General features: G+C 46.3%; 1 protein-coding gene across 2 annotated transcripts in view; it reads right to left on the reverse strand.

Annotated features, from left to right (window-relative positions):
- The window catches only part of LOC129827319 (PDZ and LIM domain protein 7-like), a 175,726-nt gene that overhangs the window by 160,255 nt on the left and 273 nt on the right, over positions 1 to 15,198 (reverse strand). The window lies entirely within an intron of this gene.

A 15,198-nucleotide genomic window follows, 5' to 3' on the forward strand; every position in this document is an offset into this window, starting at 1 on the left:
AGTAACCCACAGATCACAGCCTAGTATCCTACAGATCACAGCCTAGTATCCCACAGATCACAGCCTAGTATCCTACAGATCACAGCCTAGTATCCTACACAGCCTACTATCCTACAGATCACAGCCTAGTATCCTACAGATCACAGCCTAGTATCCTACAGATCACAGCCTAGTATCCTACAGATCACAGCCTAGTATCCTACACAGCCTAGTATCCTACAGATCACAGCCTAGTATCCTACACAGCCTACTATCCTACAGATCACAGCCTAGTATCCTACAGATCACAGCCTAGTATCCTACAGATCACAGCCTAGTATCCTACACAGCCTAGTATCCTACAGATCACAGCCTAGTATCCTACAGATCACAGCCTAGTATCCTACACAGCCTAGTATCCCACAGATCACAGCCTAGTATCCTACAGATCACAGCCTAGTATCCTACACAGCCTACTATCCTACAGATCACAGCCTAGTATCCTACAGATCACAGCCTAGTATCCTACAGATCACAGCCTAGTATCCTACAGATCACAGCCTAGTATCCTACAGATCACAGCCTAGTATCCTACAGATCACAGCCTAGTATCCCACAGCCTAGTATCCCACAGATCACAGCCTAGTATCCTACACAGCCTAGTATCCCACAGATCACAGCCTAGTATCCTACACAGCCTAGTATCCCACAGATCACAGCCTAGTATTCTACAGATCACAGCCTAGTATCCTACAGATCACAGCCTAGTATCCTACACAGCCTAGTATCCCACAGATCACAGCCTAGTATCCTACACAGCCTACTATCCTACAGATCACAGCCTAGTATCCTACAGATCACAGCCTAGTATCCTACAGATCACAGCCTAGTATCCTACAGATCACAGCCTAGTATCCTACAGATCACAGCCTAGTATCCTACAGATCACAGCCTAGTATCCCACACAGCCTAGTATCCTACAGATCACAGCCTAGTATCCTACAGATCACAGCCTAGTATCCTACAGATCACAGCCTAGTATCCTACAGATCACAGCCTAGTATCCTACAGATCACAGCCTAGTATCCTACACAGCCTAGTATCCTACAGATCACAGCCTAGTATCCTACACAGCCTAGTATCCCACAGATCACAGCCTAGTATCCTACAGATCACAGCCTAGTAACCCACAGATCACAGCCTAGTATCCTACAGATCACAGCCTAGTATCCTACAGATCACAGCCTAGTATCCTACAGATCACAGCCTAGTATCCTACAGATCACAGCCTAGTATCCTACAGATCACAGCCTAGTATCCTACAGATCACAGCCTAGTATCCTACAGATCACAGCCTAGTATCCCACAGATCACAGCCTAGTATCCTACAGATCACAGCCTAGTATCCCACAGCCTAGTATCCTACAGATCACAGCCTAGTATCCTACACAGCCTAGTATCCTACAGATCACAGCCTAGTATCCTACAGATCACAGCCTAGTATCCTACAGATCACAGCCTAGTATCCTACAGATCACAGCCTAGTATCCCACAGATCACAGCCTAGTATCCTACACAGCCTAGTATCCTACAGATCACAGCCTAGTATCCTACAGATCACAGCCTAGTATCCTACAGATCACAGCCTAGTATCCTACAGATCACAGCCTAGTATCCCACAGATCACAGCCTAGTATCCCACAGATCACAGCCTAGTATCCTACAGATCACAGCCTAGTATCCTACAGATCACAGCCTAGTATCCTACAGATCACAGCCTAGTATCCCACAGATCACAGCCTAGTATCCTACAGATCACAGCCTAGTATCCCACACAGCCTAGTATCCCACAGATCACAGCCTAGTATCCTACAGATCACAGCCTAGTATCCTACAGATCACAGCCTAGTATCCTACAGATCACAGCCTAGTATCCCACACAGCCTAGTATCCTACAGATCACAGCCTAGTATCCTACAGATCACAGCCTAGTATCCTACATATCACAGCCTAGTATCCTACAGATCACAGCCTAGTATCCCACACAGCCCAGTATCCTACAGATCACAGCCCAGTATCCCACAGATCACAGCCTAGTATCCCACACAGCCTAGTATCCTACACAGCCTAGTATCCTACAGATCACAGCCTAGTATCCTACAGATCACAGCCTAGTATCCTACAGATCACAGCCTAGTATCCCACAGCCTAGTATCCTACAGATCACAGCCTAGTATCCCACAGCCTAGTATCCTACAGATCACAGCCTAGTATCCCACAGCCTAGTAACCTACAGCCTAGTATCCCACAGATCACAGCCTAGTATCCTACAGATCACAGCCTAGTATCCTACAGATCACAGCCTAGTATCCTACAGATCACAGCCTAGTATCCCACAGATCACAGCCTAGTATCCTACAGATCACAGCCTAGTATCCTACAGATCACAGCCTAGTATCCTACAGATCACAGCCTAGTATCCTACAGATCACAGCCTAGTATCCTACAGATCACAGCCTAGTATCCCACAGATCACAGCCTAGTATCCTACAGATCACAGCCTAGTATCCTACAGATCACAGCCTAGTATCCTACAGATCACAGCCTAGTATCCCACAGCCTAGTATCCTACAGATCACAGCCTAGTATCCTACAGATCACAGCCTAGTATCCTACAGATCACAGCCTAGTATCCTACAGATCACAGCCTAGTATCCTACAGATCACAGCCTAGTATCCCACAGCCTAGTATCCTACAGCCTAGTATCCTACAGATCACAGCCTAGTATCCTACAGATCACAGCCTAGTATCCTACAGATCACAGCCTAGTATCCTACAGATCACAGCCTAGTATCCTACAGATCACAGCCTAGTATCCTACAGATCACAGCCTAGTATCCTACAGATCACAGCCTAGTATCCTACAGATCACAGCCTAGTATCCTACAGATCACAGCCTAGTATCCTACAGATCACAGCCTAGTATCCTACAGATCACAGCCTAGTATCCTACAGATCACAGCCTAGTATCCCACAGATCACAGCCTAGTATCCTACAGATCACAGCCTAGTATCCCACAGCCTAGTATCCTACAGATCACAGCCTAGTATCCTACACAGCCTAGTATCCTACAGATCACAGCCTAGTATCCTACAGATCACAGCCTAGTATCCTACAGATCACAGCCTAGTATCCTACAGATCACAGCCTAGTATCCCACAGATCACAGCCTAGTATCCTACAGCCTAGTATCCTACAGATCACAGCCTAGTATCCTACAGATCACAGCCTAGTATCCTACAGATCACAGCCTAGTATCCTACAGATCACAGCCTAGTATCCCACAGATCACAGCCTAGTATCCCACAGATCACAGCCTAGTATCCTACAGATCACAGCCTAGTATCCTACAGATCACAGCCTAGTATCCTACAGATCACAGCCTAGTATCCCACAGATCACAGCCTAGTATCCTACAGATCACAGCCTAGTATCCCACACAGCCTAGTATCCCACAGATCACAGCCTAGTATCCTACAGATCACAGCCTAGTATCCTACAGATCACAGCCTAGTATCCCACACAGCCTAGTATCCTACAGATCACAGCCTAGTATCCTACAGATCACAGCCTAGTATCCTACAGATCACAGCCTAGTATCCTACAGATCACAGCCTAGTATCCCACACAGCCCAGTATCCTACAGATCACAGCCCAGTATCCCACAGATCACAGCCTAGTATCCCACACAGCCTAGTATCCTACACAGCCTAGTATCCTACAGATCACAGCCTAGTATCCTACAGATCACAGCCTAGTATCCTACAGATCACAGCCTAGTATCCTACAGATCACAGCCTAGTATCCTACAGATCACAGCCTAGTATCCCACAGCCTAGTATCCTACAGATCACAGCCTAGTATCCTCACAGATCACAGCCTAGTATCCTACAGATCACAGCCTAGTATCCTACAGATCACAGCCTAGTATCCTACAGATCACAGCCTAGTATCCTACAGATCACAGCCTAGTATCCTACAGATCACAGCCTAGTATCCTACAGATCACAGCCTAGTATCCTACAGATCACAGCCTAGTATCCTACAGATCACAGCCTAGTATCCTACAGATCACAGCCTAGTATCCTACAGATCACAGCCTAGTATCCTACAGATCACAGCCTAGTATCCTACAGATCACAGCCTAGTATCCTACAGATCACAGCCTAGTATCCTACAGATCACAGCCTAGTATCCTACAGATCACAGCCTAGTATCCTACAGATCACAGCCTAGTATCCTACAGATCACAGCCTAGTATCCTACAGATCACAGCCTAGTATCCTACAGATCACAGCCTAGTATCCTACAGATCACAGCCTAGTATCCCACAGACTAGTATCCTACAGCCTAGTATCCTACAGATCACAGCCTAGTATCCTACAGATCACAGCCTAGTATCCTACAGATCACAGCCTAGTATCCTACAGATCACAGCCTAGTATCCTACAGATCACAGCCTAGTATCCTACAGATCACAGCCTAGTATCCCACACAGCCTAGTATCCCACAGATCACAGCCTAGTATCCTACAGATCACAGCCTAGTATCCTACAGATCACAGCCCAGTATCCTACAGATCACAGCCTAGTATCCTACAGATCACAGCCTAGTATCCTACAGATCACAGCCTAGTATCCCACAGCCTAGTATCCTACAGATCACAGCCTAGTATCCCACAGATCACAGCCTAGTATCCTACAGATCACAGCCTAGTATCCTACAGATCACAGCCTAGTATCCTACAGATCACAGCCTAGTATCCCACAGCCTAGTATCCCACAGATCACAGCCTAGTATCCTACAGATCACAGCCTAGTATCCTACACAGCCTAGTATCCCACAGATCACAGCCTAGTATCCTACACAGCCTAGTATCCTACAGATCACAGCCTAGTATCCTACAGATCACAGCCTAGTATCCTACAGATCACAGCCTAGTATCCCACAGATCACAGCCTAGTATCCTACACAGCCTAGTATCCTACAGATCACAGCCTAGTAACCCACAGATCACAGCCTAGTATCCTACAGATCACAGCCTAGTATCCCACAGATCACAGCCTAGTATCCTACACAGCCTAGTATCCTACAGATCACAGCCTAGTATCCTACACAGCCTAGCATCCCACAGATCACAGCCTAGTATCCTACAGATCACAGCCTAGTATCCTACAGATCACAGCCTAGTATCCCACAGATCACAGCCTAGTATCCTACAGATCACAGCCTAGTATCCTACAGATCACAGCCTAGTATCCTACAGATCACAGCCTAGTATCCCACACAGCCTAGTATCCTACAGATCACAGCCTAGTATCCTACAGATCACAGCCTAGTATCCTACATATCACAGCCTAGTATCCTACAGATCACAGCCTAGTATCCTACAGATCACAGCCTAGTATCCCACACAGCCCAGTATCCTACAGATCACAGCCCAGTATCCCACAGATCACAGCCTAGTATCCCACACAGCCTAGTATCCTACACAGCCTAGTATCCTACAGATCACAGCCTAGTATCCTACAGATCACAGCCTAGTATCCTACAGATCACAGCCTAGTATCCTACAGATCACAGCCTAGTATCCTACAGATCACAGCCTAGTATCCCACAGCCTAGTATCCTACAGATCACAGCCTAGTATCCCACAGCCTAGTAACCTACAGCCTAGTATCCCACAGATCACAGCCTAGTATCCTACAGATCACAGCCTAGTATCCTACAGATCACAGCCTAGTATCCTACAGATCACAGCCTAGTATCCCACAGATCACAGCCTAGTATCCTACAGATCACAGCCTAGTATCCTACAGATCACAGCCTAGTATCCTACAGATCACAGCCTAGTATCCTACAGATCACAGCCTAGTATCCTACAGATCACAGCCTAGTATCCCACAGATCACAGCCTAGTATCCTACAGATCACAGCCTAGTATCCTACAGATCACAGCCTAGTATCCTACAGATCACAGCCTAGTATCCCACAGCCTAGTATCCTACAGATCACAGCCTAGTATCCTACAGATCACAGCCTAGTATCCTACAGATCACAGCCTAGTATCCTACAGATCACAGCCTAGTATCCTACAGATCACAGCCTAGTATCCCACAGCCTAGTATCCTACAGCCTAGTATCCTACAGATCACAGCCTAGTATCCTACAGATCACAGCCTAGTATCCTACAGATCACAGCCTAGTATCCTACAGATCACAGCCTAGTATCCTACAGATCACAGCCTAGTATCCTACAGATCACAGCCTAGTATCCCACACAGCCTAGTATCCCACAGATCACAGCCTAGTATCCTACAGATCACAGCCTAGTATCCTACAGATCACAGCCCAGTATCCTACAGATCACAGCCTAGTATCCTACAGATCACAGCCTAGTATCCTACAGATCACAGCCTAGTATCCCACAGCCTAGTATCCTACAGATCACAGCCTAGTATCCCACAGATCACAGCCTAGTATCCTACAGATCACAGCCTAGTATCCTACAGATCACAGCCTAGTATCCTACAGATCACAGCCTAGTATCCCACAGCCTAGTATCCCACAGATCACAGCCTAGTATCCTACACAGCCTAGTATCCCACAGATCACAGCCTAGTATCCTACACAGCCTAGAATCCTACAGATTACAGCCTAGTATCCCACAGATCACAGCCTAGTATCCTACAGATCACAGCCTAGTATCCTACAGATCACAGCCTAGTATCCTACACAGCCTAGTATCCCACAGATCACAGCCTAGTATCCTACACAGCCTAGTATCCTACAGATCACAGCCTAGTATCCTACAGATCACAGCCTAGTATCCTACAGATCACAGCCTAGTATCCCACAGATCACAGCCTAGTATCCTACACAGCCTAGTATCCTACAGATCACAGCCTAGTAACCCACAGATCACAGCCTAGTATCCTACAGATCACAGCCTAGTATCCCACAGATCACAGCCTAGTATCCTACACAGCCTAGTATCCTACAGATCACAGCCTAGTATCCTACACAGCCTAGCATCCCACAGATCACAGCCTAGTATCCTACAGATCACAGCCTAGTATCCTACAGATCACAGCCTAGTATCCCACAGATCACAGCCTAGTATCCTACAGATCACAGCCTAGTATCCTACACAGCCTACTATCCTACAGATCACAGCCTAGTATCCTACAGATCACAGCCTAGTATCCTACAGATCACAGCCTAGTATCCTACAGATCACAGCCTAGTATCCCACAGATCACAGCCTAGTATCCTACAGATCACAGCCTAGTATCCTACAGATCACAGCCTAGTATCCCACAGATCACAGCCTAGTATCCTACAGATCACAGCCTAGTATCCCACACAGCCTAGTATCCCACAGCCTAGTATCCTACAGATCACAGCCCAGTATCCTACAGATCACAGCCTAGTATCCTACAGATCACAGCCTAGTATCCCACACAGCCTAGTATCCCACACAGCATAGTATCCCACAGATCACAGCCCAGTATCCCACAGATCACAGCCTAGTATCCTACACAGCCCAGTATCCCACAGATCACAGCCTAGTATCCTACACAGCCTAGTATCCTACAGATCACAGCCTAGTATCCTACAGATCACAGCCTAGTATCCTACACAGCCTAGTATCCCACAGCCTAGTATCCTACAGATCACAGCCTAGTATCCTACAGATCACAGCCTAGTATCCCACACAGCCTAGTATCCCACAGCCTAGTATCCTACAGATCACAGCCCAGTATCCCACAGATCACAGCCTAGTATCCTACACAGCCCAGTATCCCACAGATCACAGCCTAGTATCCTACACAGCCCAGTATCCTACAGATCACAGCCTAGTATCCTACAGATCACAGCCTAGTATCCCACAGCCTAGTATCCTACAGATCACAGCCTAGTATCCCACAGCCTAGTATCCTACAGCCTAGTATCCTACAGCCTAGTATCCTACAGATCACAGCCTAGTATCCTACAGATCACAGCCTAGTATCCTACACAGCCTAGTATCCTACAGATCACAGCCTAGTATCCTACAGATCACAGCCTAGTATCCCACACAGCCTAGTATCCCACAGATCACAGCCTAGTATCCTACAGATCACAGCCTAGTATCCTACAGATCACAGCCCAGTATCCTACAGATCACAGCCTAGTATCCTACAGATCACAGCCTAGTATCCTACAGATCACAGCCTAGTATCCCACAGCCTAGTATCCTACAGATCACAGCCTAGTATCCTACAGATCACAGCCCAGTATCCTACAGATCACAGCCCAGTATCCTACAGATCACAGCCTAGTATCCTACAGATCACAGCCTAGTATCCCACACAGCCTAGTATCCCACAGCCTAGTATCCTACAGATCACAGCCTAGTATCCTACAGATCACAGCCTAGTATCCTACAGATCACAGCCTAGTATCCTACAGATCACAGCCTAGTATCCTACAGATCACAGCCTAGTATCCCACACAGCCTAGTATCCCACACAGCCTAGTATCCCACACAGCCTAGTATCCCACACAGCCTAGTATCCCACACAGCCTAGTATCCTACAGATCACAGCCTAGTATCCTACAGATCACAGCCCAGTATCCTACAGATCACAGCCTAGTATCCTACAGATCACAGCCCAGTATCCTACAGATCACAGCCTAGTATCCTACAGATCACAGCCTAGTATCCTACAGATCACAGCCTAGTATCCTACAGATCACAGCCTAGTATCCTACAGATCACAGCCTAGTATCCTACAGATCACAGCCTAGTATCCCACAGCCTAGTATCCCACAGATCACAGCCTAGTATCCTACACAGCCTAGTATCCCACAGATCACAGCCTAGTATCCTACACAGCCTAGTATCCCACAGATCACAGCCTAGTATTCTACAGATCACAGCCTAGTATCCTACAGATCACAGCCTAGTATCCTACACAGCCTAGTATCCCACAGATCACAGCCTAGTATCCTACACAGCCTACTATCCTACAGATCACAGCCTAGTATCCTACAGATCACAGCCTAGTATCCTACAGATCACAGCCTAGTATCCTACAGATCACAGCCTAGTATCCTACAGATCACAGCCTAGTATCCTACAGATCACAGCCTAGTATCCCACACAGCCTAGTATCCTACAGATCACAGCCTAGTATCCTACAGATCACAGCCTAGTATCCTACAGATCACAGCCTAGTATCCTACAGATCACAGCCTAGTATCCTACAGATCACAGCCTAGTATCCTACAGATCACAGCCTAGTATCCTACACAGCCTAGTATCCTACAGATCACAGCCTAGTATCCTACACAGCCTAGTATCCCACAGATCACAGCCTAGTATCCTACAGATCACAGCCTAGTAACCCACAGATCACAGCCTAGTATCCTACAGATCACAGCCTAGTATCCCACAGATCACAGCCTAGTATCCTACAGATCACAGCCTAGTATCCTACACAGCCTACTATCCTACAGATCACAGCCTAGTATCCTACAGATCACAGCCTAGTATCCTACAGATCACAGCCTAGTATCCTACAGATCACAGCCTAGTATCCTACACAGCCTAGTATCCTACAGATCACAGCCTAGTATCCTACACAGCCTACTATCCTACAGATCACAGCCTAGTATCCTACAGATCACAGCCTAGTATCCTACAGATCACAGCCTAGTATCCTACAGATCACAGCCTAGTATCCTACACAGCCTAGTATCCTACAGATCACAGCCTAGTATCCTACAGATCACAGCCTAGTATCCTACACAGCCTAGTATCCCACAGATCACAGCCTAGTATCCTACAGATCACAGCCTAGTATCCTACACAGCCTACTATCCTACAGATCACAGCCTAGTATCCTACAGATCACAGCCTAGTATCCCACAGATCACAGCCTAGTATCCTACAGATCACAGCCTAGTATCCCACATAGCCTAGTACCCCACAGCCTAGTATCCTACAGATCACAGCCTAGTATCCTACAGATCACAGCCTAGTATCCCACAGATCACAGCCTAGTATCCTACAGATCACAGCCTAGTATCCCACACAGCCTAGTACCCCACAGCCTAGTATCCTACAGATCACAGCCTAGTATCCTACAGATCACAGCCTAGTATCCTACAGATCACAGCCTAGTATCCTACAGATCACAGCCTAGTATCCCACAGATCACAGCCTAGTATCCCACAGATCACAGCCTAGTATCCCACAGATCACAGCCTAGTATCCTACAGCCTAGTATCCTACAGATCACAGCCTAGTATCCTACAGATCACAGCCTAGTATCCTACAGATCACAGCCTAGTATCCCACACAGCCTAGTATCCTACAGATCACAGCCTAGTATCCCACAGCCTAGTATCCTACAGATCACAGCCTAGTATCCTACACAGCCTACTATCCTACAGATCACAGCCTAGTATCCTACAGATCACAGCCTAGTATCCCACAGATCACAGCCTAGTATCCTACAGATCACAGCCTAGTATCCTACAGATCACAGCCTAGTATCCTACAGATCACAGCCTAGTATCCTACAGATCACAGCCTAGTATCCTACAGATCACTGCCTAGTATCCCACAGATCACAGCCTAGTATCCTACAGATCACAGCCTAGTATCCTACAGATCACAGCCTAGTATCCTACAGATCACAGCCTAGTATCCCACAGATCACAGCCTAGTATCCCACAGATCACAGCCTAGTATCCTACAGATCACAGCCTAGTATCCTACAGATCACAGCCTAGTATCCTACAGATCACTGCCTAGTATCCCACAGATCACAGCCTAGTATCCTACAGATCACTGCCTAGTATCCCACAGATCACAGCCTAGTATCCTACAGCCTAGTATCCTACAGATCACAGCCTAGTATCCTACAGATCACAGCCTAGTATCCTACAGATCACAGCCTAGTATCCTACAGATCACAGCCTAGTATCCTACAGATCACTGCCTAGTATCCCACAGATCACAGCCTAGTATCCTACAGCCAAATATCCTACAGATCACAGCCTAGTATCCCACAGATCACAGCCTAGTATCCCACAGATCACAGCCTAGTATCCTACACAGCCTAGTATCCTACAGATCACAGCCTAGTATCCTACACAGCCTAGTATCCCACAGATCACAGCCTAGTATCCCACAGATCACAGGCTAGTATCCTACAGATCACAGCCTAGTATCCCACAGATCACAGCCTAGTATCCCACAGATCACAGCCTAGTATCCCACAGATCACAGCCTAGTATCCCACAGCCTAGTATCCTACAGATCACAGCCTAGTATCCTACAGATCACAGCCTAGTATCCCACAGATCACAGCCTAGTATCCCACACAGCCTAGTACCCCACAGCCTAGTATCCTACAGATCACAGCCTAGTATCCTACAGATCACAGCCTAGTATCCTACAGATCACAGCCTAGTATCCTACAGCCTAGTATCCTACAGATCACAGCCTAGTATCCTACAGATCACAGCCCAGTATCCTACAGATCACAGCCTAGTATCCCACAGATCACAGCCTAGTATCCTACAGCCTAGTATCCTACAGATCACAGCCTAGTATCCTACAGATCACAGCCTAGTATCCTACACAGCCTAGTATCCTACAGATCACAGCCTAGTATCCCACACAGCCTAGTATCCTACAGATCACAGCCTAGTATCCCACAGCCTAGTATCCTACAGATCACAGCCTAGTATCCTAGACAGCCTAGTATCCTACAGATCACAGCCTAGTATCCTACAGATCACAGCCTAGTATCCTACAGATCACAGCCTAGTATCCTACAGATCACAGCCTAGTATCCTACAGATCACAGCCTAGTATCCTACAGATCACTGCCTAGTATCCTACAGATCACAGCCTAGTATCCTACAGATCACTGCCTAGTATCCTACAGATCACTGCCTAGTATCCCACAGATCACAGGCTAGTATCCTACAGATCACAGCCTAGTATCCTACAGATCACAGCCTAGTATCCTACACAGCCTACTATCCTACAGATCACAGCCTAGTATCCTACAGATCACAGCCTAGTATCCTACAGATCACAGCCTAGTATCCTACAGATCACAGCCTAGTATCCTACAGATCACAGCCTAGTATCCCACAGATCACAGCCTAGTATCCTACAGATCACAGCCTAGTATCCTACAGATCACAGCCTAGTATCCCACACAGCCTAGTATCCTACAGATCACAGCCTAGTATCCTACAGATCACAGCCTAGTATCCCACAGATCACAGCCTAGTATCCCACAGATCACAGCCTAGTATCCTACAGATCACAGCCTAGTATCCTACAGATCACAGCCTAGTATCCTACAGATCACAGCCTAGTAACCCACAGATCACAGCCTAGTATCCCACAGATCACAGCCTAGTATCCTACAGATCACAGCCTAGTATCCTACAGATCACAGCCTAGTATCCCACAGCCTAGTATCCTACAGATCACAGCCTAGTATCCCACAGCCTAGTATCCTACAGATCACAGCCTAGTATCCTACACAGCCTACAGATCACAGCCTAGTATCCTACAGATCACAGCCTAGTATCCTACAGATCACAGCCTAGTATCCTACAGATCACAGCCTAGTATCCCACAGATCACAGCCTAGTATCCCACAGATCACAGCCTAGTATCCTACAGATCACAGCCTAGTATCCTACACAGCCTAGTATCCTACAGATCACAGCCCAGTATCCTACACAGCCTAGTATCCCACAGATCACAGCCTAGTATCCTACAGATCACAGCCTAGTATCCTACACAGCCTAGTATCCCACAGATCACAGCCTAGTATCCTACAGATCACAGCCTAGTATCCTACACTGCCTAGTATCCCACAGATCACAGCCTAGTATCCTACAGATCACAGCCTAGTATCCTACACAGCCTAGTATACCACAGATCACTGCCTAGTATCCCACAGATCACAGCCTAGTATCCTACAGATCACAGCCTAGTATCCTACACAGCCTAGTATCCTACAGCCTAGTATCCTACAGATCACTGCCTAGTATCCCACAGATCACAGCCTAGTATCCTACACAGCCTAGTATCCTACAGATCACAGCCTAGTATCCCACAGCCTAGTATCCTACAGATCACAGCCTAGTATCCTACAGATCACAGCCTAGTATCCTACAGATCACAGCCTAGTATCCTACAGATCACAGCCTAGTATCCTACAGATCACAGCCTAGTATCCTACACAGCCTAGTATCCTACACAGCCTAGTATCCTACAGATCACAGCCTAGTATCCTACAGATCACAGCCTAGTATCCTACACAGCCTAGTATCCCACAGATCACAGCCTAGTATCCTACAGATCACAGCCTAGTATCCCACAGCCTACTATCCTACAGATCACAGCCTAGTATCCTACAGATCACAGCCTAGTATCCCACAGATCACAGCCTAGTATCCCACACAGCCTAGTATCCCACACAGCCTAGTATCCTACAGATCACAGCCTAGTATCCTACAGATCACAGCCTAGTATCCTACACAGCCTAGTATCCTACAGATCACAGCCTAGTATCCTACAGATCACAGCCTAGTATCCTACAGATCACAGCCTAGTATCCTACAGATCACAGCCTAGTATCCTACAGATCACAGCCTAGTATCCCACAGATCACAGCCTAGTATCCTACAGATCACAGCCTAGTATCCTACAGATCACAGCCTAGTATCCTACAGATCACAGCCTAGTATCCTACAGATCACAGCCTAGTATCCCACAGATCTAAATAGGTGTTACATTGAGACTGATGTAACGTGTGAAAAGTCACACCAACAAAACTTAAAAAGGGATGGTAACAATTAGAGAATCCTGTCACTAGGCCTCGCCAGTATTTCATCCATGACCAGAGACACACTTTAATGAAAGTCCAGAAGAACAGCCAGCAAGAGGTCCTGTAACTAGATACTACAATACAACTTGTTAATATACTACAATACCCTCTTTAGCTAAATACTACAATACCCTCTTTAGCTAAATACTACAATACCCTCTTTAGCTAAATACTACAATACCCTCTTTAGCTAAATACTACAATACCCTCTTTAGCTAAATACGACTTGTTAATATATTACAATACCTTCTTTAGCTAAATACGACTTGTTAATATCCTACAATACACCAAATAAAATATTTATGTAGCCTACACTCGTGAATCAAAACGAAAAGTTAAGAGTTAAATAGAATTAAAACACACAGCTTCAATTGCCAATTACAAAATATTGACAGACTGACCAGGTGAAAGCAATCTTACTGATGTCCCTTTTTAAATCCACTTCCATCCGTATAGATGAAGGGGAGGAGACGGATGAAATATGTTCTTTAAGCCGAGAGAAAAATGAGACATGTACTGTGTACGTGTTCAATACAGAGGGTGAACGGGCAAGACAACATATTTAAGTGCCAGACACACCGGTTTGTTGTAACAACTGCAACGCTGCTGGGTTTTTAACGCTCAACAGTTTCCCGTGTGTATCTAGAACGATCCACCACCCAAAGGACATCCAGACATCTGGACACAACTGTGGGAAGCATTGGAGTCAACATGGACCAGCATCCCTGTGGAACGATTTGGACACCTTGTAGAGTCCATGACCCGATGAATTGAGGCTGTTCTGAGAGCAAAAGGGGGGTATCTTCATTTTGACACATTAAAGAAAAACAGCATTCACTAGGAGATACAGTAAGTATACCAAACATTAGAAACACCTTTCTAATATTGAGTTGTGTTTCCATAAATCAATAAACTGGTGCTATTCAAATATACTTTTAATTTTTAAAGTTTCATCCATAATATGACATTACTTACACACTACTAACATGGACAGGATACAACACCATACAATACAGACTCCTGTAAAACGAAGGAAACTTTTACACAACTTTGTAACAAGACCAGGTGTTGGGTCTTTAATATTATGGAAGGTGATGAAGAGAAACGGCTGCGGGACACTTCGAGGTCGAGACCGCTAAATTACGTCGCCACCGGGAAAGTTTTACTGCACCAAGAAATACAGCAACTTCAATATCATACTGGTTTTTTTTCATTGTAACGTTATACAGTCTAGCGTCAGA

The sequence above is a fragment of the Salvelinus fontinalis genome, chromosome 29 (genome assembly GCF_029448725.1).
Source record: "Salvelinus fontinalis isolate EN_2023a chromosome 29, ASM2944872v1, whole genome shotgun sequence".
Classification (NCBI taxonomy): domain Eukaryota; kingdom Metazoa; phylum Chordata; class Actinopteri; order Salmoniformes; family Salmonidae; genus Salvelinus; species Salvelinus fontinalis.